The sequence below is a fragment of the Bufo gargarizans genome, chromosome 2, assembly GCF_014858855.1.
Source record: "Bufo gargarizans isolate SCDJY-AF-19 chromosome 2, ASM1485885v1, whole genome shotgun sequence".
Taxonomy (NCBI): domain Eukaryota; kingdom Metazoa; phylum Chordata; class Amphibia; order Anura; family Bufonidae; genus Bufo; species Bufo gargarizans.
In genome coordinates, this window is record NC_058081.1 from 152,750,356 (window position 1) to 152,775,481 (window position 25,126).

General features: G+C 47.3%; 1 protein-coding gene across 1 annotated transcript in view; it reads right to left on the reverse strand.

Annotated features, from left to right (window-relative positions):
• Positions 1 to 2,579, reverse strand: part of SQOR (sulfide quinone oxidoreductase) — a 47,428-nt gene extending 44,849 nt beyond the window's left edge. Inside the window, exon 1 of the mRNA XM_044283266.1 lies at positions 2,469 to 2,579. The gene's annotated coding sequence lies outside the window, so the exon portion shown is untranslated. The remainder of the gene's footprint in view (positions 1 to 2,468) is intronic.
• Positions 2,580 to 25,126: the final 22,547 nt, after the last annotated feature.

Here is a 25,126-nt window from a genome sequence, read left to right on the forward strand (position 1 = left end):
CCTGCAGAAGTCAATCTACTCCTGGATCTCCCCCTTGATCTGCTTGGGCGGACGGTTCAGCGTGTGGTTGGCTTCCTGCAGCGCCCTCACATGTTCCTCCCGGATCTGGGAGGGGGGCAAGATGACCCCCGTCCTCTTCATCCTGCAGCCCAGGACAAAGGGGGTGCACTGCGGAGGAGGCTGCTGGAAGAACACTCCTCACTGAAAGGCAGCAGACTGCAAAATACATACGGTCGTGTGCATGAGCCCTTAGTTGGGATTATCTCCTCTGCGACCGGCATGGCAGCTGGACGAGCGCACAAAGTTTCCCTCAGCGGAGTGCAGCAAGGTACGGGCCGGCGGGTGACCACGAAGCGGTGAGTTAGCAAGCGATTCACTCCCGCTCCGTGGTCACATGATACAAACGAATCATCGATGCAAAAAAACTAGCATCGAGGATTTTTTTTGTGTCGAATTACTCGATTTAATTGAGTAATCGTTTTAGCCCTAGCCACAGGGTCCCCTCCCCCCCTTCATTGGTGGTGTAGTGGCAGTTGTGATCGGAGCCCCAGCGGGTCACCATGGCAGCCAGGACACTACTGAAGCCCTGGCTGCTATGGTCAGCTCCCTGATGCTGTGTGTACTATGCACAGAGCAGCAGGGACAGCGTGAGGTCCTATTCACCCTGATAGAGATCTATCAGGGTGAATAGGACAAGGGATGAAAAGATCCCAGGTTCTGGCCCCTAAGGGGGAAATAGTTATTAAATAAAAGGTAAAAAAAAACACCACAATATTAAGTTTAAATCACCCCCTATCCCAATTTTACATATAAAATATAAACAATAAATAAACATATTACATATCGCCATGTCCGAAAAGTCCAAACTATTAAAATATAAAAAAATATCTCCTATGCGGTGAGCGCCGTAACAGAAAAAATAAAATATAATACGCACAATTCGCCATTTTTTGTCACCTTGTCCCCACAAAAAATAGGATAGGACTGTTCCATTATGGGCCGGACGTTCCATAAAATGCGGAATGCACGCAGATTTTTTGGCATTTTATTTTGGTTGCGTGGTATCAAATATCACAATACTTTTTTATGGTATCGAAATTGAATCAAAATTTTCGTATCGTGACAACCCTACCCCGGATGTGGATTCCACATCAAGGAGGGACATGTCACTTCCTTCTGCAGCGTAGTTTTTAAAACCACAAGAAAAAAAACGCCATATGAATTAACAGGCACTTTCCCCATTTAAGCGCGGTTTTGGAGTGTTCATTGGGCGTGGAATCTATGACAAAATTTACGTTGAAAAAACTGTGTGAACATACCCTAAATAAGCCCACGGGCATCAAACTGCTTCTTTTATCAGCAGGAATGTGATAGTTCCTGCTGGAAGGGGAACCTACCAGCAACTGCAACCAGAAAAACCTACCGTACAGGGGTGACAACAAAATAATAACTAATCCATTTTAATACCAAAGATCCAGCGTTTTAGGATTTAGCTTGTTTTTATGCTCCACATTTTGAACAGATTTTCTCCGGAAGTGGAGCATCAGTTTACTGTACATCTAGAAAAGTAAAGAACCCTAATTTGAGGCTTTGCCCGTTTCCTTGGTCCCTGTACAGTCTGATAACACATATGCCATCATTCTTGGCATGCGTTGTATGACCGCGGAATGCTACAGATATGTCTGTGCCAAGTCAAAAGCACAATAGATGTTCTATGTATGTTTCAATCAGTGTCGTACATAGAGAGGTAAGGGCCCCATAGAAAGGATCAAACCAGGCCCCCAACACAGGACAGACGGGTTTCTGCCTAAACCCCTTTCAGTAACCCTTGGGCCATTTTGTCCACTGCCTCACAGTTGCTAAAAGTTGTTCCTTAGAGAGGGTAGAGTCCTGACCAAGTTTTCAACTCCGGTAGCAGAGGAGATAATCCCAACTAAGGGCTCATGCACACGACCGTATGTATTTTGCAGTCGGCAAAATACGGATCCACAAAAAATACGGATGACGTCCATGTGCATTCCGTATTTTGCGGAATGGAGCAGCTGGCCCCTGATAGAGCAGTGCTATCCTTGTCCGTTATGCGGCCAATAATAGGACACGTTCTATTTTTTGCAGAAAGGAAATATGGACATACGGAAACAGAATGCGGACAGAGTAACTTCCATTTTGTTTTTTTCGCGGACCCATTGAAATAAATGGTTCCGTATACGGTCGGCAAAAAAAAAAAAAAAAAACTGAACAGACATGGAAAGAATTTACATTCATGTGCCCTAAGACTGGACCCCATTACACTCCATCCATTAAAGGCATGCCAGTTACTCTTTTAGTTCTACTTTGGCTGCACCTGTACTGTGCCCAGCACTTAGTGACAAGAGCTTGGCATAGAATAGATATGCATTTCCTAAGGAGGGTACAGCACTAGTGAGGCGCAGGGCATGTGCCTATGCACTAATACAGGAGACACTTACCTCGGGCGGGTGTGACGTGCTCACAGCTCAGGGGGCACCAGCTATGAGCCAGGCTGGAGCTCTGCCCACTACTCCTACCCTCCGGTCAACAGCGTCTCCTGTGCCGCGGCGCTGATTGGCTGCTGTACTGGGCGGGGCCAGGCTCTGCGGGGAGGAGAGCGGTGTGTGACGGGTTCTGACCCCGGAGTCTGCCTGTGACTATATGGGGTCACAGCTCGGAAAGACGCAAGAATATAAGCAAATTGTCTGATAAATATATAGAGAGAGATTTCACAGTTATTGTATCGATATGTGAGGAAGCGAAGCTGGGCGAATACCAATATGGCTGCCTTCACAGCTTACACGGTGCTTGTCGCCTGTGTTTCCGTAGAAACCTGACAGATAGGCACCTACCCTGGTATCTACACACTCTGGTTATACCCACATAGGCATTCACAGATAATGGCAGGGTGCCCCCACATCATGGCTAGGATAAGGGGTAGGGGTCTGTGAGGGAAGGGTGGTCTTTAAGCCAATACTCTGCCTTTCTGTTTCTCTACAGTCTATAGAAATAGGGCCCCTTGTTCCACTGCCCAGAAGAAGACAGAAATGTGGCTTGTTTTTTTGTTTCTATCTTTAGGACAAACAAGTTTGTCCAGGTTATTATAATGATCGTCATTTTGCAGTTCATGATAAATGCTTCTCATGGCTTCATATTAGTGTTTTGGGCAATCAACATGTATGCCTTGTAATCTATATTTAAAAAAAAAACTAGGTTGGCAAACCTAAGGCTACCGGCACACGTTGCGGATTACACACGGGTTTTCTGCACAGATTCTCATGTAGAAAAGCTAGCAAAGTGTATAAGATTAGACAAGCCTCATTCACACTTAGTTTTTTATTGACCGATTTAAAAATCTGCAGCGTGTCAATTATGTTTGTGATTTTAGGTTCAGATTTCACCCTTTTCATTGAAGGATGAGATTTGAATGCAGAAACACAAAATCCACACAGTAATTTGTGCAGATCTTCTGCATGTTTGCCCACACCCGTGTGCAGGTACCCTAAGGCCTTTTGCACGCGGCCATCGCATTCTACATCACAGATGTGAACCCATTCACTTGAATGGGTCCACAAATTCGGAGATGCGGAACGGAACACCACGGAAGCACTTCAGAGGGCTTCCGTGGAGTTCCATTTTGTGCTTCCGTTCCGCAAAAAAATTGAATTTGTTCTATCTTTTTGCGGAATGGATGGATCGCAGAGTCCGCGATCCGCATGCGGCTGCCCCATGGTCGGTGCCTGTGCAATTTGCGGTCCGCAGCATGGGCTAGGGCTACAAGACGACGTGTTGCGTGACACAGGGCACAACTACACTGCAACATATGTTGCACAATGCTGTGCAACAATTTTTATAATGATAGTCTATGGTGTCAGACTACAACATGCGACATGCTGCGACTGACACAACAGTCGCAGAAAAATCCAGTCGCAGCATGCCGCAGTGCGACACCATATGGCCACAGTGTCAAGTTACTGCGTGTAGTTTTGGAAGCCAATATTAACGGCTAGCCGTGCCGTTCCGCAAATTGCGAAACCCACACGGACGCCATGCGTGTTTTGCGGACCGCAAAACACACAACAGTCGTGTGCATGAGGCCATATTCAGTGTTTTTTCACGCAGCCCTGGCCCCATAGAAGTGAATGGGGCTTCAGTGAAAAACGCATTGCATCCTCAAGCAAGTGTGGATGCAAAGCTTTTTTCACTGATGGTTGCTAAGAGATTTGTTTGTAAACCTTCAGTTTTTTATCACACGCGTAAAAAATGCATCAAAACGCATTGCTCCCGCACGGAAAAAACAACGCAATTGCAGACAAAACTGACTGAACTTGCTGGCAAAATGGTGCGAGTTTCACTGAACGCATCCGGAGCAAATCCATCACGCTCGTGTGAAAGAGGCCTTAGGGCTTTGGAAATTACAGACACGGTATAGATTAGTGAAATGTGCCATTTCAAATTGATTTATTCTAAATGGGGGAGGCGTCATAAAAAGGTGACATGGACATATATATGTCACGGGGAGTGGGGAAAACTCCCCACTGTAAAATGTGAAGCAAACAGAAAAGCAGTCCATTTTTTAAGGATCCGTTGTTCCGTTTTTTGTTTCTGTTGTGTTTCCTTTTCCTTTCCGTTTTTCCGTATGCCATATACAGTATACAGTAATTACATAGAAAAAATTAGGCTGGGCATAACATTTTCAATAGATGGTTCAGCAAAAACGGAACGGATACGGAAGACATACGGATGCATTTCCATATGTGTTCTGTTTTTTTTGCGGACCCATTGACTTTAATGGAGCCAAGCACCGTGATTTGCGGACAAGAATAGGACATGTTCTATCTTTTCACGGCACGGAAATACTGAAATACTGAAACGGAATGCACACAGTGACACTTCAGTATTTTTTGCTGAACCATTGAAATTAATGGTTCAGTATATGTTCTGCATACTGAACTCAAAAAACGTCCAGTATACTGAACGCAAAATACTGTCGTGTGCATGAGCCCTTACTCCTCACTGTATTAGGCGGACCTGGATGGTAGGACGGCTCATACCCAGGACCCAGAGTCGCCCTAAAGGTCAGGAAAAGGAGACGACCAGTTCATCCACAACACGGATGAACTGGAGTCTCCAGAAGGCCTAGCGGCTAGGAAAGGCAGGAAAAAGCTAATTAATAGGCAGGTAAGAGCCCACAACAACAAGCACTCACCTGTCGAGGCAACAATGACTGGAACCCGTTCACCTACCAGGATACAGCAAAAAGACAACAAACAGAGTCTAGCGAACCAGAAACTGCCTGAACCCCCATGCGGACAGGATGCATGGTGGCTCAAGGCAGAGCTGCTAACTGACTGGTAGTTCCCCCTCCGGGAAACCCAGGGACACAACAGACAGGGAAATTGTCTAGCAACCATGCTGGATAACAATTGTACCATTGTACTTTCCAAGATGGCGCCGATGATGGCTGCCTCGGCACAGCGCTCTCCCTAATTCTCCCTATTTCTCCCCAATTCTGGCCCCCCTGACTTCAGCCACCACAGCTGAATTCCCCATCCCCCACTGCCCCTCTTGTCTTCTCTGCTCACCTCTCCAGAAGACTGTTCGCTGACCAGGACGCTGAATCGGGACGCTGGGGGTGTGTGACCGCTGACTCCACGCTGACTCCATGCAGTCTGATTTTCTTCAGAGCTCACCACCGGAGCCGATCCTTTACCACCGGAGCTGATCCTCACCACCGGAGCCGATCCTCTCCTCCCTCAATCCCCCCGTCTCGCACAGGAACTGAGACACAGCCATCTGGTGAGCCCACCTCCCTGGGGAACCCAGCGTGACTTTCTAGGCTGGGACGTGGTGGCCGCTCGACCGCGGGCTAGGTCCGCTCATCCTCCCCAGCTCCTCTCCGGGTGGCCCAAGCTCTCACTAACTGCTTGGTTATACTCCGGTTCTGCCTCTCTTGCTCCAGTGAAGGCCACTGAGGGGTCAATCTGTTCCGGAGCTGCAGAGACCAGAAGCGCTGGCGCAGGTACAGGTCACATGACCGGCTCCTCCAGCAGCTCAAGATAGGCGGGAAATTCAAACTCATGCGAGTTGGGATAGAGCTCTGGTCCCTGTCAGCCACCTACCTCGCCCCCCCCCCCCCCCACAGTCTAGTGTTGCGCTGGTCTCCTGTGTCTCCTCCCCCCCCTGACTTCCCAGATCCCCTGACTTCCCAGCTCCCCCCCCCCCCTCCCCTCCCAGGCCAGCGTTTTCGTTTTCGCTGATCTCCTGCGTCTCCCTGACTTCCCCTCCCCCTACCTCCGGCCAAGCTCCTCATCAGGGTACAACGGTGTCTCTGGGAAGAATTGCAATGGTTGCTCCCTGCGTTGACCTGAAGGCCCCCACCCTCTCTAGATCGGATCTCACCCGATGGGAGACGAGCGGCACCTCCCTCCTAGAAGGCAAGCTGCTGTTCAACGAGATGTGGAGCCATGCAGCAATAATCTCCGAAGCCACGCCGACAGCCCATGCTTACAGACGGCAGGTCGCCGTGCCGGTGTTCTTGTCAGACTAAGGAAGAAAGGTCTGAGGTCAGAGGTACCTACGATTCTCCTTGCGAACATCCGATCCCTCCCCAATAAGTTGGACGAACTCTGTCTGATAGTCCGCAAGTATGGTCACGGCGAGCATACCCCGATCATCTGCCTCACGGGAACATGGCTGCATGATGACATCCCGGACAACGCTCTCCATCTCCACGGATTTAACTTTGTTCGTGCGTACCACCCCTTTCGGGGAAGTCCAAAGGCGGAGGCATCTGCTTCTACATCAGTGCTACCTGGTGCCCTAATGTCTCCCTCTTAGAACGGATATGCACTGCGAACCTTGAGGAGTTCCTCATCAACTGCAGGCCGGCCTACTCGCCAAGGGAGTTCTCTTCGTACGTGCTGGTGGGTGTTTACATCCCCCCCGACGCTGACACAGGTAATGCCCTACAGGCCCTCAGCGATACCATCACAAACTGGGAGTCGGCGTTTCCTGGCTCACTGTTCATCGTGTTGGGTGATTTTAATAAAGCGGACCTCCGTCGTGTCCTACCACGCTACTCCCAGCACATTGATTGTCCCACGAGACTCTCGAACACCTTGGATCATTGTTACACGCCTCTAAGGAAAGCGTACAAAGCCGTCCCGAGAGCCGCATTAGGCTCATCCGACCACTGCCTTGTCCATCTGGTCCCCTCCTACAGACGTCGCCTAGAGTCATTGAAACCGATCCGTAGAACTTCCAGAGTGTGGTCCGAGGAGGCCAAGCTACAACTACAGGCCTGTTTTGACTGCACAGACTGGGGAGCCCTAAAAGAGAATGACCTGGACACCTGGGCAGATGTTGTCTCCTCGTACATCAGTTTCTGTGAAGACTCCTGCGTCCCCTCAAGTTCTTATACGATTTACCCAAATGACAAACCGTGGTTTACAAACAAGCTCAAACAACTACGCAGGCTCAAGGAAACCGCGCATAAATCCGGTAATCAATTAGAATACAGACTGGCCAAAAACTGCCTTAATCGGGAACTGCGTGGGGCGAAACGGGCATACGCGGAACGCATCCACCATTCTTTGCGCTCAAACGACCGGAGGGCGGTCTGGAAGGGCCTTAGGTCCGCGACCAACTACAAACCCCCCCCCCCGGCGCTCCCCACCCCTTGTCAGGCGCTGGCAGAGGAGCTGGGCAGGTTCTACTGCAGATTCGAGACCTCGACCGAGGGTGATGTAACTCGGACAAGGCCCCCCAGAGTGGGCACCCCAGTCCCGGCTGCCACATTATCTGGCCCGCTCGCTGACTTTGCTGATCCACCTACAGTGAATGTGACTACGGTTCGCACTCTGCTGTCCAAGCTAAATGCGAGAAAAGCCCCTGGTCCCGATGGTGTCACTCCTGCGTGCCTGAAATATTTCTCAGTCCAACTGGCCCCGGCCCTCACCCAAATCTTTGACAGATCCCTTAAGGAGGGACATGTCCCCGCCTGCTTTAAGATCTCAACTATCATCCCTGTGCCAAAGAAACAGGGCGTTTCTGATCTAAGCAACTTCCGGCCCGTGGGTCTGACTTCAGTGGTCATGAAGACCCTAGAGAAGGTTGTCCTCTCCATCCTTAAGACCGCCACTCTGGACCGGCTGGACCCTCTGCAATTCGCCTACAGGGCAAACAGATCCACTGACGATGCGATTAGAATACGTCACTGCCTAGAATACGTCAGATGCCTAGAATACGTCACTGAACACCTTGACAAACCTAACACATACGCGAGAATCCTCCTTCTAGACTTCAGCTCGGCTTTTAATACCATCTCCCCCAGCATCATGCAGTGGAACCTTACGGCACTTGATGTCCACCCAACACTACGACATTGGATCATGGACTTTCTCACTAACAGGTCCCAGGTCGTCAGATTAGGCGATCTGACCTCCAAACCGAGGGTCACCAACACTGGCGCCCCTCAGGGATGTGTACTATCGCCGTTCCTGTTCTCTCTGTACACGAACGAGTGCAGATCGGAGGAGGCCCTAAGTTAAAGTCATCAAGTTCACAGATGACACCACACTCGTGGGCCTGATTAGCGACAGCGATGAGCAGGCCTACCGTAAGGAAATTGACAGGGTCAGCAACTGGTGCGGCGCGCACAATCTGGTCCTAAACGCCACAAAGACGGTCGAGCTGGTCGTCGACTTCAGGAAGGGAAGGGTAGTCCCCCCCCGACCTATATTGACGGATCTGAAGTCGCAAGGGTACCCAGTGCCCGCCTCCTAGGCACGACAATCTCTGAGGACCTATCCTGTCCTCCCAACATCTCGTCCATCATAAAGAAGGCTCACCAGCGGCTTTATTTCCTTCGACAACTGAGGAAGTTCGGCATGGCTCAGGACCTACTGAAGTCCTTCTACTCCTGTACCATCAAGTCGGTATTGTGCTCGTCCCTTCTGGTGTGGTATGCTCGTCCCTTCCAGTGACAAGCGCAAACTACAAAGGGTCATCAGCTCGGCGGAGAGAACTACTCGACTGCCACTACCACCCCTTGACTCTATCTTCTCCAACAGACTGCGCTCCAGGGCTCTGAAAATATTCAATGACCACTCCCATCCGGGCCATCATCTCTTCAGACGTCTAAAGTCCGGCCGCAGGTATCAGGCCATCCCTGCAAGGACATCGAGGAGGCTGAACACTTTCTTCCTAATGGCCGTCAGACTGCTGAACTTATCACGCCCCATCTCCCGCCCATAATCTCTCGTCCCTAATGTGCCCATTGCACAACCCCCCCCCTTCCACCCCCTAGTACTATGCCTGTACCTGTGCCTAACCCAATTCCGAGCACGATCGACTGTGTCGTGTTTGGCGAATAAAGCTAATTCTGATTCTGATAACAACACTAGACATACCAGACATGGAACACCAAACTAGACATTACAACACACCCACAACATAAACCCATACCAAACATGTAAGGAAGGTTACAGGACAGAGGAAACAAAGGGAAAACATCAACGTCTAACTAGGTGGCCCTCAAACTGGATCGATGACATAGCCAGGACAGGAGCAACTTCAGCACACATCAAGGCTGGAGGACAACCAACTCCAGCCTGGAAGCCACAGGCAATATGAACCTAGTTGCCACACCCAGCCAGATAGTTAACTCCAAAGACACCAAACAGGGGAGGAACCAAGAGAAGGGGAGAAAAGCACATACATGCTGAGACAACAGCATGTTGCCGCTGGCAACCAGCATGCACGGCAAAAGTGTCATGGCGCACAACACAGAGGCCGTGACAATATATTTGTCAGGAGAATTTCATTGTAGCTTTGTCTCTATATGTACTAAATGAGACTTTGTAAAACACCCTCCAAAGTACTCTAGGGAATTTTTATTGCAAGTGGGAATCTGAGCTGGAGGCCATGCAGAAGGGAGAGTGTGACATCCGACACTTCGTCTGGCTTCTATAAGAATGGAGAAAGGACACCCCAGCCTGGCACCCTCACCCCAGATGGGGAGGTAAATAAATGAAACACAAACAACGCCAAGGGCTGAAATGATAAAACATGAAGCTGACCATATGAACATTGTGAACATGTGTTTGTGTGTGGGGGTCAGCCAAGGTCTAAGTGTATTTCCATATTTCCTCCAACCCACGAGGAATCAGAAGTACTATAACTGTCCTCAGTTTAGTGATGGGGCAGTATTTTGTGCTGCACTGTGGTATTTGTTTTTGCTGGGGCAGTATTTAGTGCTGCTCTACGGTATTGCTGGCTCCGCCTTCTTCTGTTGTCCACTTTTGCCTTGTGTTGCCCTAGCTTCTGTCAATTTAGACTCACATACAACATAGGGTCACTTTTAGCTATATTTCCAGGGCCACTTTAAGTTCCCAATCAGCCCTTGCGTGGTATGGCAGTACGTGACACATGTTATTTCTGTATATATTTTAATGTCTGTGTGTTTTGGTTACAATACAAATTATGTGGTTTAGTGAATTTTTATTTGGGTATACATTTCTATATACACAATGGGGATCACTTACTAACATTGCTACACCAGTTTTTGGTATAAAGAGTTGCAAGACCCCATTTTAAAACTTTTTTAATGCCCATGCGACAAAATTTTGTGGCATGGGCAGTTTTACATGGTCCTCACCACTTTGGAGTTATGAGGGGTGATGGGGGCCAGGCACAATGTTTGCTAACATTTATTCCTGGAAACAGGTGTAAAATAAGAGTGATAACTATGCCAGTCATAAATCAGGCTCTTCCTTTGGCAGTGCATGGACTATCAAAGACCCCCTATATGGACAAAAGTTTTGGGACACACCTCACATCATTGGGGGTTATTTACAAAGACTGGCTTTTTATGCCAATCTTTGCTTTCCACCTGACTAGAGTAGATATTACTCCTCTTTAACACCTGTAAATTTGCCAGAGCCGAATACCCGGACCCAGCTATGCCCCCACCACTCCCAAGTGGAGAGGAAAGCATAAAAATGCAGTGCGAGAAAATAAAAAAAGTTGCAAAAAGGGGTCTTTCGACTTTTTTTTTTACGCCAAAAAAAAACTAGCAAAAATATTCGTAAATGACTCCCGTAGTGCATAAATGCAGACTCTCGTCCAAAATCTGTGTCTGACCTCACAAATGCTCTTCTGGATAAATGAAAGTCACAGAACCACCACCACTAAAACATAACCTTTAACAGTATATTAAAATAGAATAAAATGAGATGTGGGAGGGGCCACAGGGGTAAGTATTCATCTTTATAGGAAAAGATGCTCTCCCTTACTGTAAATCTAGGGACCTGTCTACAAATTGGATTTGCCACCCCGATAGGGGCGATCCCATGTCAGAAACCTCCTATTAGTCCCTAGGATAGTCCTGACAAGGAATACATACCAATACCAATAATATATAATTCATGTCATTTTATATTAAAATATTGGTGTATATTTTAAAGGGCTTCTGTCACCCCACTAAACTCATATTTTTTTTGGGGGTACTTATAATCCCTATACTGCGATATATCTATACATTATGTTATTAATCATTTTCGTTCAGTAGATAATGCAAAAAACGTACTTGTATAATATGCAAATTACCTGTCTACCAGCAAGTAGGGCGGCTACTTGCTGGTAGCAGCCGCAGAAAAACCACCCCCTCCTCCTGTTGATTGACAGGGCTTAGCAGCGATCTCCTCCTCCGGCTGGCCCTTTCTGCATTTCAAAAATCGCGCGCCTGTCTTGATTCGGCGCAGGCGCTCTGAGAGAAGGAGGCTTGCCTCCTCAGCACTCCCTCAGTGCGCATGCACCGATGACGTCTTCTCTTTCGGTGACGTCATCGGTGCAGGCGCACGGAGGGAGTGTTGAGGAGGCGAGCATCCTTCTCTCAGAGCGCCTGCGCCGAATTTATGGCTGTGTTTTGGGGCAAAATTGTGAGTGAGCCCACTCCCTTGGATGAGAAGCAACCCCACACATGAATGGTCTCAGGATGCTTTACTGTTGGCATGACACAGGACTGATAGTAGCGCTCACCTTTTCTTCTCTGGACAAGCCTTTTTCCTGATGCCCCAAACAATCGGAAAGAGGCTTCATCGGAGAATATGACTTTGCCCCAGTCCTCAGCAGTCCATTCACCATATTTTCTGCAGAAGATCAATCTGTCCCTGATGTTTTTTTTGGAGAGAAGTGGCTTCTTTGCTGCCCTTCTTGACACCAGGCCATCTTCCAAAAGTCTTCGCCTCACTGTGCGTGCAGATGCGCTCACACCTGCCTGCTGTCATTCCTAAGCAAGCTCTGCACTGGTGGCACTCCGATCCCGCAGCTGAATCCTCTTTAGGAGACGATCCTGGTGCTTGCTGGACTTTCTTGGATGCCCTGAAGCCTTCTTAACAAGAATTGAACCTCTTTCCTTGAAGTTCTTGATGATCCTATAAATTGTTGATTGAGGTGCAATCTTAGTAGCCACAATATCCTTGCCTGTGAAGCCATTTTTATGCAACGCAATGATGGCTGCATGCGTTTCTTTGCAGGTCACCATGGTTAACAATGGAAGAACAATGATTTCAAGCATCACCCTCCTTTTAACAGGTCAAGTCTGCCATTTTTAACCAATCAGCCTGACATAATGATCTCCAGCCTTGTGCTCGTCAACATTCTTACCTGAGTTAACAAGACGATTACTGAAATGATCTCAGCAGGTCTTTTATTGACAGCAATGAACTGCAGTGGAAAGTTTTTTTGGGGATTACCGTATTTTTCGCCGTATAAGACGCGAAAGTGGGGGGAAAATAGCAGTGCGTCTTATGGGACGAATGCTGCTGATTTTGACGAGTTTTCAATGATACACCCACCGCGATGCCGCGCGGCGGGTGTATCAGCTGTGAGGGAGGAGGGGCTGGGGGCCAGCATCTGCTTTTATAATGACAGCGGGGCCCGTGCAGTGACTGTATTCTACCACACGGGCCCCGCTCACTGTATAATCGTATCTCTAATAGTTAATTGTTATGTATATAATTGCATAATGAGCGCAGTGTATTACTTCAATCTAATGACGTATGACTCACGCTGCCAGCGCCTGTCCTCCTGGCCTGCCTCCTCTCTGCTACCTACCGAGCGGCGAGCGCTTGTAGTTGTAAGTAATACACAGCGCTCATTATGCGATTATATACATAACAATTAACTATTGGAGATACGATTATACAGTGAGCGGGACCCGTGTGGTAGAATACAGTCACTGCACTGGCCCCACTGTCATTATAAAAGCAGATGCGACCCCCACCCCGTGTATTGAGGGTCATTCACTACAGGGACACTTATGGAGGGGATCTGTGGATGACACATAGCATAAGATGCTATATATGTGTCATCCACAGATCCCCCCATAACTGTCATACACAGATCCTCATAACAGTGCAGTGCCATCCAGAGAGCCCACTAAGAGCCACCCACAGATCCCCCATAAGTGTCACATACAGATCCCCCATAAGTGTCACCCACAGATCCCCCATAACAGTGCGCCATCCACAGATCCCCAATAACAGTGCCATCCACAGATCACAATTAGTTCAAAACCCACCAAAAGCACACCTTTTGGTTCAAAATATTTTTTTTCTTATTTTCCTTCTCAAAAACCTAGGTGCGTCTTATGGGCCGGTGCATCTTATAGGGCGAAAAATACGGTAAGTTAATTTTCATGGCAAAGAAGAACTATGCAGTTCATCTGATCACTCTTCATAACATTCTGGAGTATATGCAAATTGCTATTATAAAAACGTATAAAGCAGCAACTTTTCCAATTTCCAATATTTATGCAATTCTCAAAACTTTTGGCCACGACTGTACTATTAGGCTACCTGCACACAGATTCGGTCTGTCTTGCAGAAATTCTGCACTAAAAATCGCATGTTTTAGTTACAGTTTTTGGCTTTTGAATTTGATGCGGTTTTCACAGATCTCACCTTTGCATTGAAAAGGGGGTAAATCAGCACAAAAGAACTGCACAAAGAACTGACATCCTGTGGATTTCAAGATCCAAACTGCAGGTCAATTTCCACACAGAAATTTTTCTAATCTCATTCACTTTGCAGGCGCTGTATTACTATGCAGTTTTTACTAAGAAAATCCACGCCCCCAAAAAATCGGAATAGTGGGTAGGTATCCTGAATGTGAAAGTACTTGACTTGCCCACATAGAGCCCTGACCTCTACCCCATTGAACACCTTTGGGATGAGCTAGGATGAGCCAGACCCTCTCGTCCAGTGTCAGTCTGATCGTACAAATAGACCCGGGCGAGATTTTCGCGCGGGTGCAATGCGTGAGGTGAATGCATTGCACCCGCACTGAATCCGGACCCATTCACTTCTATGGGGCTGTGCAGCTGAGCAGTGATTTTCACGCATCACTTGTGCGTTGCGTGAAAATTGCAGCATGCTCCTCTTTGTGCGTTTTTCACGTAACGCAGGCCTCATAGAAATGAATGAGGTTGCGTGAAAATCACAAGCATCCGCAAGCAAGTGCAGATGCGGTGCGATTTTCACGCATGGTTGCTAGGAGATGATCGGGTAAAAATAATTTAACTCACCTTAATCCACTTGTTCGCGCAGCCAGCATCTCTTCTGAGCGTAGTGATGTCATCAAAGGTCCTTTTCCTCACAGAACAAGACAGAAGAGATGCCGGCTGCGCGAACAAGTGGATTAAGGTGAGTTAAATTATTTTTTTAACCCCTCCAGCCCTATTGTACTATGCATTCTGTATTAAGAATGCTATTATTTTCCCTTATAACCATGTTCTGGGTACCAAACATGCCGATTTTTCTCACGCGCGTGCAAAACACATTACAATGTTTTGCACCCGCACGGAAAAACGCAATCGCAGTGAAAACTGACTTGTTTTAGTGTCAAAATCGCACCATTTTCCCTGAACGCATCCGGCCCCAATCCGCAACGCCCGTGTGAAAGGGGCCTAAGGCTACTTTCACATTAGCGTTTTTTTGCGGATCTGTCATGGATCTGCAAAATCGCTTCCATTACAATAATACAACCCCATGCATCAACGGATCCGGTTGTATTATGTCTTCTATAGCCATGACGGATCCGTCTTGAATACCATTGAAAGTCAATGGGGGACGGATCCATTTTCTATGGTGTCAGAGAAAACTGATCCGTCCCCATTGACTTACATTTTCCGCACCACATGGCCTCCAAAGAAACGCTGCAGGCCTCCAAAGCGGAATGGTGACTGAACGGAGGCAAACTGATGCATTCTAAGCAGATCATTTTCCATTCAGAATGCATTAGGGCAAAACTGTTCCGTTTTGGACCGCTTGTGAGAGCCCATGACGGATCTCAGAAACGGAAAGCCAAAACGCTAATGTGAAAGTAGCTTTAGCTGCAAAGGGTGAGTGGTGTGGGTGGGAGGATGACTCCACATTAATGCCTGTGGAATTAGGATGGGATGTCATAAAAGCTCCTATAGGTATGTGTGGGTGTCAGTGTAAGTTTAATGTACTGTTGTGGCCATTAGGTCTTGCACTCCTGTTTTTGATTGGTGTGTCTGCTCATGTTCTTCTGGCACATACATCAGACATATCTATAGACCCCTATTCACCCAACAATGTCAAGAGGAGTCCAGCTGATGCCATCAGGCTGATATACATCAGTCAGCTTCCCTGTTCTATACAAAAGTATTCAGGAAAAAATTATACCGATGTATTTTTTTTTACAAATGGGAGCCTAGGGGTGATGGATGATATACACCATCTTATTTGTTTGTTTCATGGTTATACTTATTTGTAAAAACTGTAACAGCCACTATGGTTACCCTTACAGTTTACATAAAGATTGCTTTAACCCCTTTAGGACAGAAAAAATACCGGCATCTAAAATGCTGGTTTTAATAAATGACCCCAATAGTTTGTAAGGCTGAAAAAAAGACATCTCTCCATCCAGTTCAGCCTGTTATCCTGCAAGCTGATCCAGAAGAAGGCAAAAAACCCTGTGAGGTAGAAGCCAATTTTCCTCATCTAAGGCTACTTTCACACTTGCGGCAGTGTGATCCGGTGGGCAGTTCCGTCTTCGGAACTGCCCGCCGGATCCGCCGATTATGATGTGACTGAAAGCATTTGTGAGACGGATGCAGATCCGTCTCACAAATGCATTGCAACAACGGATCCATCTCTCCGCTTGTCATGCGGACAGACGGATCCGTCTTGTATTTTTTTTTCACATTTTTACCGGTCTGCGCATGCGCTGCCGGAAGGACGGATCCGGCATTTTTGTATTAATACACTAATACATTCCTATGGGGAAAAATGTCGGATCCGGCATTCAGGCAAGTCTTCAGTTTTTTTCGCCGGTGATAAAACCATAGCATGCTCCTTATTTAGTTTCCCGACGCACCAGACGCTGGTATAAGATCACCCCTCCCATGAGCGAATTATAGTCGTGGACACAGAGGGGCTTTTCAATGACACGGGTTGCTCGTTCAATTTGTATTGTCGTGTCTGCGTGAATGAAGGAGAGCATGTAAACGTCACGCTTGTCTCTCCATTTCACTGCGAGCAGTTCTTCGTTACACAAGGCAGCCCTCTTCCCCCTTGCAAGACGGGTGGTAACGAGCCGTTGGGGGAAGCCCCAGCGACTAGGTTGCGCGGTGCCACATTAGCCAATCTGTTCTAGGAACAAATGCCTGAAGAGGGGCACACTTGTGTAGAAATTGTCCACATAAAGATGGTACCCCTTGCCAAATAAGGGTGACACCAAGTCCCAGACTGTCTTCCCACTGCTCCCCAGGTAGTCAGGGCAACCGACCGGCTCCAGGGTCTGATCTTTACCCCCATAGACTCGAAATTTGCACGTATAGCCTGTGGCCCTTTCACAGAGCTTATACAATTTGACCCCATACCGGGCGCGCTTGCTTCGGATGTATTGTTTGAAGCCAAGGCGCCTATTAAAATGTATAAGGGACTCGTCTATGTAGATGTTTTGCTCAGGGGTATACAAATCTGCAAATTTGGTGTTAAAGTGGTCTATGAGGGGCCAAATTTTGTGGGCCCGGTCAAAAGCTGGGTGGCCTCTGGGACGAGAGGTGCTGTTGTCACTAAAGTGCAGGAAACGCAGGATGGTCTCAAATCGTGTCCTGGACATGGCAGCAGAGAACATGGGCATGTGATGAATTGGGTTCGTGGACCAATATGACTGCAATTCATGCTTTTTGGTTAGACCCATGTTCAGGAGAAGGCCCAGAAAAGTTTTAAATTCGGAAACTTGGACGGGTTTCCACCGGAAAGACTGGGCATAAAAGCTTCCCGGGTTGGCGGCTATAAATTGAGTGGCATACCGGTTTGTTTCTGCCACGACTAAGTCCAAGAGCTCCGCAGTCAAAAACAGCTAAAAAAAAAAAACAGTGCCGATCCGATCTGAGCTGTCTCAACCCGAACTCCAGATTGGGCGGTGAAAGGGGGAACTACTGGTGCAGCTGAAGTTGGGGGCTGCCAATCAGGGTTTGCCAGCACCTCAGGGACTCTAGGGGCTCTACGGGCCTGTCTGTGCAGTGGCTGCGACGGGGGAACTAATGTACGTGCCACCGTACCAGCTTCAACTGCCCTTCTGGTGCTCGCCACTTCACCATGTTCTACGGGCCGGGTACGCCTGGTAGTATCAGGGACCTCAACCTCATTGTCCGAACTTTGCCACTGCTTTCTACAGGTTCGTATTCTGACCCACTGGATTCATCAGATGAGGGTTCCTATTCCTCATCCGACTGGGTCAGAAGCCTGTAGGCCTCTTCAGAAGAATACCCCTTACTTCCCATTTGGTCAACTAAATTTAGGGGTATTCCCTGAGACTACCCAAGAAAAAAAGCAAACCTGTCTTACAAATGGGAGACTAGCGAAGTACCGGAGGCCGCTGCGATTGATAAAAAATATCAAAACTGATTTTTTTTTTTATCACCGCAGCGCTTGTGTAGTGATTGCGCACAGTGATAAAAAAAAAAACTGCGGCGGGGCGGGAGTTGGTGAACGCATGTGTGGACGACCGATCAGGCCTGATCGGGCAAACACTGCGTTTTGGGTGGAGGGCGAGCTAAGGTGATACTAATACTATTATAGATCTGACTGTGATCAGTTCTGATCACTTACAGATACTATAAAAGTACCAATGCTGATTAGCGATTCGCTGCGATATGCTAATCAGCGAATCAGTGACTGCGGTGCGGTGGGCTACGTGCTAACTACCTAACAAAGGGGCCTAAACTAACCTAAAACCTAACCGTCAATACTGGTGAAAAAAAAAAGTGCCAGTTTACACTGATCACTTTTTTCCCTTTCACTAGTGATTGACAGGGGTGATCTGGGGCTAAATGTGTTGTGTTTTGTGCACTTACAGTTTATCTGTGCTCTCTGCTGGGACCAACCGACGAAAAGGACCCAACAGAGAGCACAGAAGCCATTTAACACACTATAATTTATAAATATAGTGTGTTAAATGGCTTTTGATTTGATTTTTCAAAAGTCACCAGCCTGCCAGCGATGATCATTGGCTGGCAGGCTGGTGACGAACTTCTCCTGCGACGATTCCCGGCCCGCACTGCGCACGTGCGGGCCGGCTTGGTGCGTCTACTCGCGTCTTGCGAGATGACGCACGGATGCGTCCAGGAGGAATAACCCGACCGCCCGCAGGACGCAATCCTGCGTTAGGCGGTCGGGTAGCGGTTAATAAATATATCGAAGAGAATAGGGTCCAATACTGACCCCTGTGGTACCCCGCTAGTGACAGTGACCCAATCTGAGTGTGTACCGTTAATAACCACCCTCTGTTTTCTATCATTGAGCCAGTTACTTACCCACATACAGACATTTTCTCCCAGTCCGAGCATTCTCATTTTATATACTAACCTTTTATGTGGCGCAGTATCAAATGTTTTGGAGAAGTCAAGATATACGACCACTGACTGAAATCGTAGCAATAAAAGTTAAAAGAAATACTTTACAAAAATTCAGCTAACTGGAAAACCCCTTTACAGGAGTATTTCCATCTGGGACATTGATGGCATATCCTAGCAGTGTGCCATCAATGTCAGATAGGAGTGGGTCCTAGAGGTGGGACCTGCAGCTATCTCCAGAATGAGAGATAAATAGAAAAAGAGCACACTGTACAAAGGTGTCAACTCTTCATTCACTGCTATAGTCGTTCTTAAAATAGCCAAACATGCTCATTTGGCTATTTTAGAAAATCCCATTGCAGCGAATGGAGAGCAAGCAGTGCATGCGCACTCCTTCGTATTGGGGGCCCAGTTCTGGAGATAAGACTAGGTTCCAGAGGTGAGCCCCACATCCATCAGACATGAGGGGAAACGGTAACGATATTCCATCAATGTCCCATATGGGATTTATCTTGCAAATCTGGGCCTAGCACTTTTTGGGAAAAAATATGGGATTACACTTACCGGTAATCGTTTTTCCTTGAGCCTATGACAGCACCCATGGATAGCATCCGCCCCCTTCCTCAGGACAGGAAACAGGAAGCACAGCCTCTTCAAAAGGGAGGTACAACCCCCATCATGCCAGTCCTATTCCAAGAACTAAGGAGACAAAAACTACACCACAAATCTACAACAGAACAAATGCTCCTATCTGTGTATAAACACACGAATATATCTCTCTCTATATATTCTAAATTTCTCTTTTTTTATATATATATATATATATATATATATATATTATTATTATTTTTTTTTTCTTAATTTTTGGGGAGGGAATTAGGCGGGTGCTGTCATAGGCTCAAGGAAAAACGATTACCGGTAAGTGTAATCCCATATTTCCCCCCTCGCCTATGACAGCACCCATGGATATCTAGGCGAGATCAACCTAGGGTGGGACAATTGCTTGGAGGACTTTACGCCCAAACCCTAAACCTTCCTGCGAAGGAAGCTGCAGCCTATAGTGCTTAAAGAAGGTATGAGCAGAACTCCATGTAGCTGCTCTGCAAATCTGGTCAATAGAAGCGGAAGCTCTTTCTGCCCAGGATGTAGACACTGCTCTCGTTGAGTGTGCTCCAAACCCGGCAGGAGGAGGAACCCCTTTAGAGGAATATGCCAGATAGATGGCCTGTTTCATATACCTGGCAATGGACTGAGAGGAAGCAGGGGAGCCCTTCTTCTGTCCCTGAAAGGAAACCACAAGCTTAGAGGACGACCTCCAGTCCTGAGTGGCCGAAATGTATTGGATTAGACACCTTCTAACATCGAGGCAATGAAATTTCCTCTCCTTCTGATTCTTGGGTGAGGAACAGAAGGAAGGTAAAACTATATCCTGAGACCGATGAAAGGATGATGAAACCTTTGGAAGGAAGGCAGGGTCAGGAGATAAAATAACCCTATCTTCTAAAATATTGAGATACGGTTTCTCGATAGAGAGGACCGAAATCTCACTCACTCTTCTAGCGGAAGTAATGGCTAGCAAGAAAACTAATTTATAGGTTAAGATTTTGACAGAGATGTCCTCAATGGGCTCAAAGGGATCTCCGGTTAAGGCAGACAGGACTAGGTTTAAATCCCAGGGGGGAACTCTGGATTTCTGGATGGGAGCAAGTCTAGAAATTGTAACTACAAATCTCTTAATCCAGGGGTGGTCTGCTAACTTATACTCAAAGAGAGCACTTAAGGCAGAGATATGGACCTTTAAAGTACTAGGCCTCAGTTTCTTATTCCAGCCTTCCTGGAGGAAGCTCAGGACTAAAGGCAACTCCGGGGGTTCCAAGACATTAACTGGCTTGTTTGCAAAACGAAGGAAGGCCCTCCAAACCCTCAAATAGATTTTAGAGGTAACAGCTTTTCTGCTGGACAAAAGGGTGTCTATCACCTCCCCGGAAAGACCCTTCATCTCTAGGATCTGCCTCTAAACAGCCAGGCTGTCAAGTGCAGGCTCTCCAACTGTGGATGAAGTAATGGCCCCTGAACTAGTAGCCCCGGGAAGACGGGAAGTACCCAGGGGTCTGCTACCGACATCCTCCTTAGCCAGGAAAACCAGACCCTCCTGGGCCAAAAGGGGGCTATAGTAATTACTAGGGCCTTCTCCTCCCGAATCTTCTTCAGGACTCTCGGGAGTAGCTTTATAGGAGGGAAGGCGTACAGGAGGCCTACTCTCCATGACTGGGCCAAAGCGTCCACTGCCGTGGGCCGCTCTAGTGGGGATAGAGAGAAGAACCTTTTCACTTTTCTGTTTCCCCTTGTGGCAAAGAGGTCCACCACCGGGATTTCTGGAGATTTAACTCCCAACCCAACTTTACCAGAACCTCCCTGACCCAGGCAATCCCTTCGATTAATTGCCCCGGTTCCTGAGAGAGAAGGAGGAAATCGTCTAGATAGGGAATGACAATCAGATCCTTCTCTTTTCTTCGTGAAAAGCCTGGGTGCCTGAGACAACCCAAACGGCAGGGCCCGAAACTGTACATGTAAGAGTCTGTCCGGGAACTGAACTGCTACTCTCAGGTACTTCTGGTGACTGGGATGGATTGGGACGTGGTAATAAGCGTCCCTGAGGTCCAGGGTCGCCATGTAGCAGCCCAGGAATAAATTTGGGATTATGGAACTGATAGTCTCCATACGAAATCTCTCGTACACCAGGTATTTGTTGAGCAGCTTCAGATTTATTATGGTTCGGAAGGTGCCATTCGGCTTCTTTACAAGAAAAAGTGTCGAATAATAGCCCCTCTCCCTCTCTTGAGCTGGAACCTCCTGCAGGACCCTTTTCTTTAGTAAATCTGAAATTTCCAGACGCAATGCTTCTAGCTTCTCTGGGCTGGAGCGATAGTCTGTCAAAACGAACCTTTCTGGAGGAGTTCTCAGGAAGTTCAGGCAATAGCCCTGTGAAATGATTGAAAGGATCCAGGGGCTGTTCGAGATTTTCCGCCATTGCTCTGCCGAAGAGGGAGAGACGACCTCCAACTGGGCATCTGGCGTCATTGCGGAGGCTTCTTAGAGGCCTCTCCACCTGAAAAAAGAAATCCTTTGCTCCTTCTGGGCGCATTACCAGACTGCCTGGGAGTTTCTATCCTCTTGAAGTTAAATCTGGCCGACTGAGAACGAAAGGGCTTCTTAGGAAGCTGCTGATGAATAGAAGGGAAACCCTTTTTTTTGTCAGAAGCCTTTTCCAGCAGATCATCCAACGTGGGCCCGAAAAGAAATTCCCCCTGACAGGGAATAGCACACAACTTCGCCTTCGACCCTGCATCTCCCTTCCAATCTTTTAGCCAAATCGCCCTACGGGCGGAATTCGAAAGAGCTGCTGCTCTTGCTGACAGCTTCAGGGAGTCCACTGAGGCATCCGCTAAGAAGTCAATGGCACTGTACAGAGTTGGGAAAGACGAGAGGAGTTGTTCCATGGGCGCTCCCTTCTTCATCTGCTCCTCCATCTCTTTCATCCAGACCTTTAAAGACCTGGCAACAGAAGTGGCGGCTATAGCGGGCCTAAAAGAACCAGCCGTCGCCTCCCAGTTCTTCTTTAAATAGACCTCTGCTCTTCTGTCCATAGCATCTTTAAGAGTTCCCGAATCTTCAAACGGGAGGGCTGCTCTCTTAGAAATCTTCGCTACCAGAGCATCCAACTTTGGGGCTCTATCCCAATCAGCAGAGGCTTTGTCCTCAAAGGGATACTTCCTTTTTAAGGCAGAAGGCACAAAAAAAAATTCTGTCTGGCCTGCTCCACTCATTCTTAACCCCTTAAGGACATAGGACGTACCGGTACGCCCTATTTCCCGAGTCCTTAAGGACCAAGGACGTACCGGTACGTCCTGACTTTAAAATCGGCATTCCGGCGCCGCAGGGGTTAATTTGAACAGGATGCCGGCTGAAATCATTCAGCCGGCATCCTGTTAAAACGCCAGGGGGGGTCATGTGACCCCCCCGTGTCGGCGATCGCAGCAAACCGCAGGTCAATTCAGACCTGCGGTTTGCTGCGCTTTTTGCAGTTTCTGATCCCCGCGGTCCCTGACCGCGGGGATCAGAAACTTTAGAGTGTCTAAAATCAATATAGTACACCCCCCCCTGCACCCCTGCATGATTTGATGGCAGCGGGTGGTGCAGGGGGGGTGTCGCAGGCGGTGGGGGCGTTGCGGGAGGCGGGCGGTGCGGCAGGCGGGATCGCGATCCCCCGCCCGCCTCCCATTGAATAATCGTTGGTGTACAGTGGGTATACCAGGGTGCCAGCACATTGCTGGCACCCTGGTATAAACGGCTGACATCGTTGATGCGATGTCAGCCGTTTAACCCTTTCCATACAGCGGTCCGTACGGACCGCTGTATGGAAAAGGTTAACAGTAAAAGGGAGCTCCCTCCCTCTCCGATCGGGGGGCTGCTGTGCCTTTGCAGCCCCCCGATGGGAGAGGGAGAGAGCCCCCAGACAGCCCCCCCAGAGCCCCGTCCTTACCCTTCCCCGTCTGCGCAGTTCTGACCATAACTGAGCAGACGGGGAAGGTTCCCATGACAACAGGACGCCTGCTCAGGCGTCCTGCTGTCCATGGTGCTGAACAGATCTATGCTGAAAGCATAGATCTGTTCAGTGTAAGTAAAATACAGTTACATAAAAATACAGTTAAGTAAAATACAGTTACATAAAAATAAAAAAATAAAAACTATGAGAAAATTGAAATTTTGCCCACCTTACTTCCCAAAAAAGGTAATAAAAGTGATCAAAAAAGTCGCATGTACGCCAAAATAGTACCAATCAAACCGTCATCTCATCCCGCAAAAAATTTGACCCTACTCAAGATAATCGCCCAAAAACTGAAAAAACTATGGCTCTTAGACTATGGAAACACTAAAACATCATTTTTTTTGTTTCAAAAATAAAATCATTGTGTAAAACCTACATAAATAAAAATAAAGTATACATATTAGGTATTGCCGCGTCCGTATCGACCGGCTCTATATAAATATCATATGACCTAACCCCTCAGGTGACCACCATAAAAAATAAAAATAATAAATTGTGCAAAAAAAGCAATTTTTTGCCATCTTACGTCACAAAAAGTGTAATAGCAAGCGATCAAAAAGTCATATGCACCCCAAAATAGTGCCAATCAAACTGTCATCTCATCCCGCAAAAAATTAGACCCTACTCAAGATAATCGCCCAAAAACTGAAAAAACTATGGCTCTCAGACTATGGAGACACTAAACAATTTTTTGGTTTTAAAAATGAAGTTATTGTATAAAACTTACATAAATAAAAAAAATTGTATACATATTAGGTATCGCTGCGTCCGTGACAACCTGCTCTATAAAATTACCACGTGATCTAACCTGTCAGATGAATGTTGTAAATAACAAAAAAAAAAAACGTGCCAAAAAAGCTATTTCTTGTTACCTTGCCGCACAAAAAGTGTAATATAGAGCAACCAAAAATCATATCTACCCTGAACTAGTACCAACAATACTGCCACCCTATTCCGTACTTTCTAAAATGGGGTCACTTTTTTGGAGTTTCTACTCTAGGGGTGCATCAGGGGGGCTTCAAATAGGACATGGTGTCAAAAAAACCAGTCCAGCAAAATCTGCCTTCCAAAAACCGTATGGCATTCCTTTCCTTCTGCTCCCTGCCGTGTGCCCGTACAGCGGTCTACAACCACATATGAGGTGTTTCTGTAAACTACAGAATCAGGGCCATAAATAATGAGTTTTGTTTGGCTGTTAACCCTTGCTTTGTAACTGGAAAAAAAATATTAAAATGGAAAATCTGCCAAAAAAGTGAAATTTTGAAATTGTATCTCTATTTTCCATTAAATCTTGTGCAACACCTAAAGGGTTAACAAAGTTTGTAAAATCAGTTTGAATACCTTGAGGGGTGTAGTTTCTTAGATGGGGTAACTTTTATGGAGTTTCTACTCTAGGGGTGCATCAGGGGGCTTCAAATGGGACATGGTGTCAAAAAACCAGTCCAGCAAAATCTGCCTTCCAAAAACCGTATGGCATTCCTTTCCTTCTGCGCCCTGCCGTGTGCCCGTACAGCGGTCTACAGCCACATATGAGGTGTTTCTGTAAACTACAGAATCAGGGCCATAAATAATGAGTTTTGTTTGGCTGTTAACCCTTGCTTTGTAACTGGAAAAAA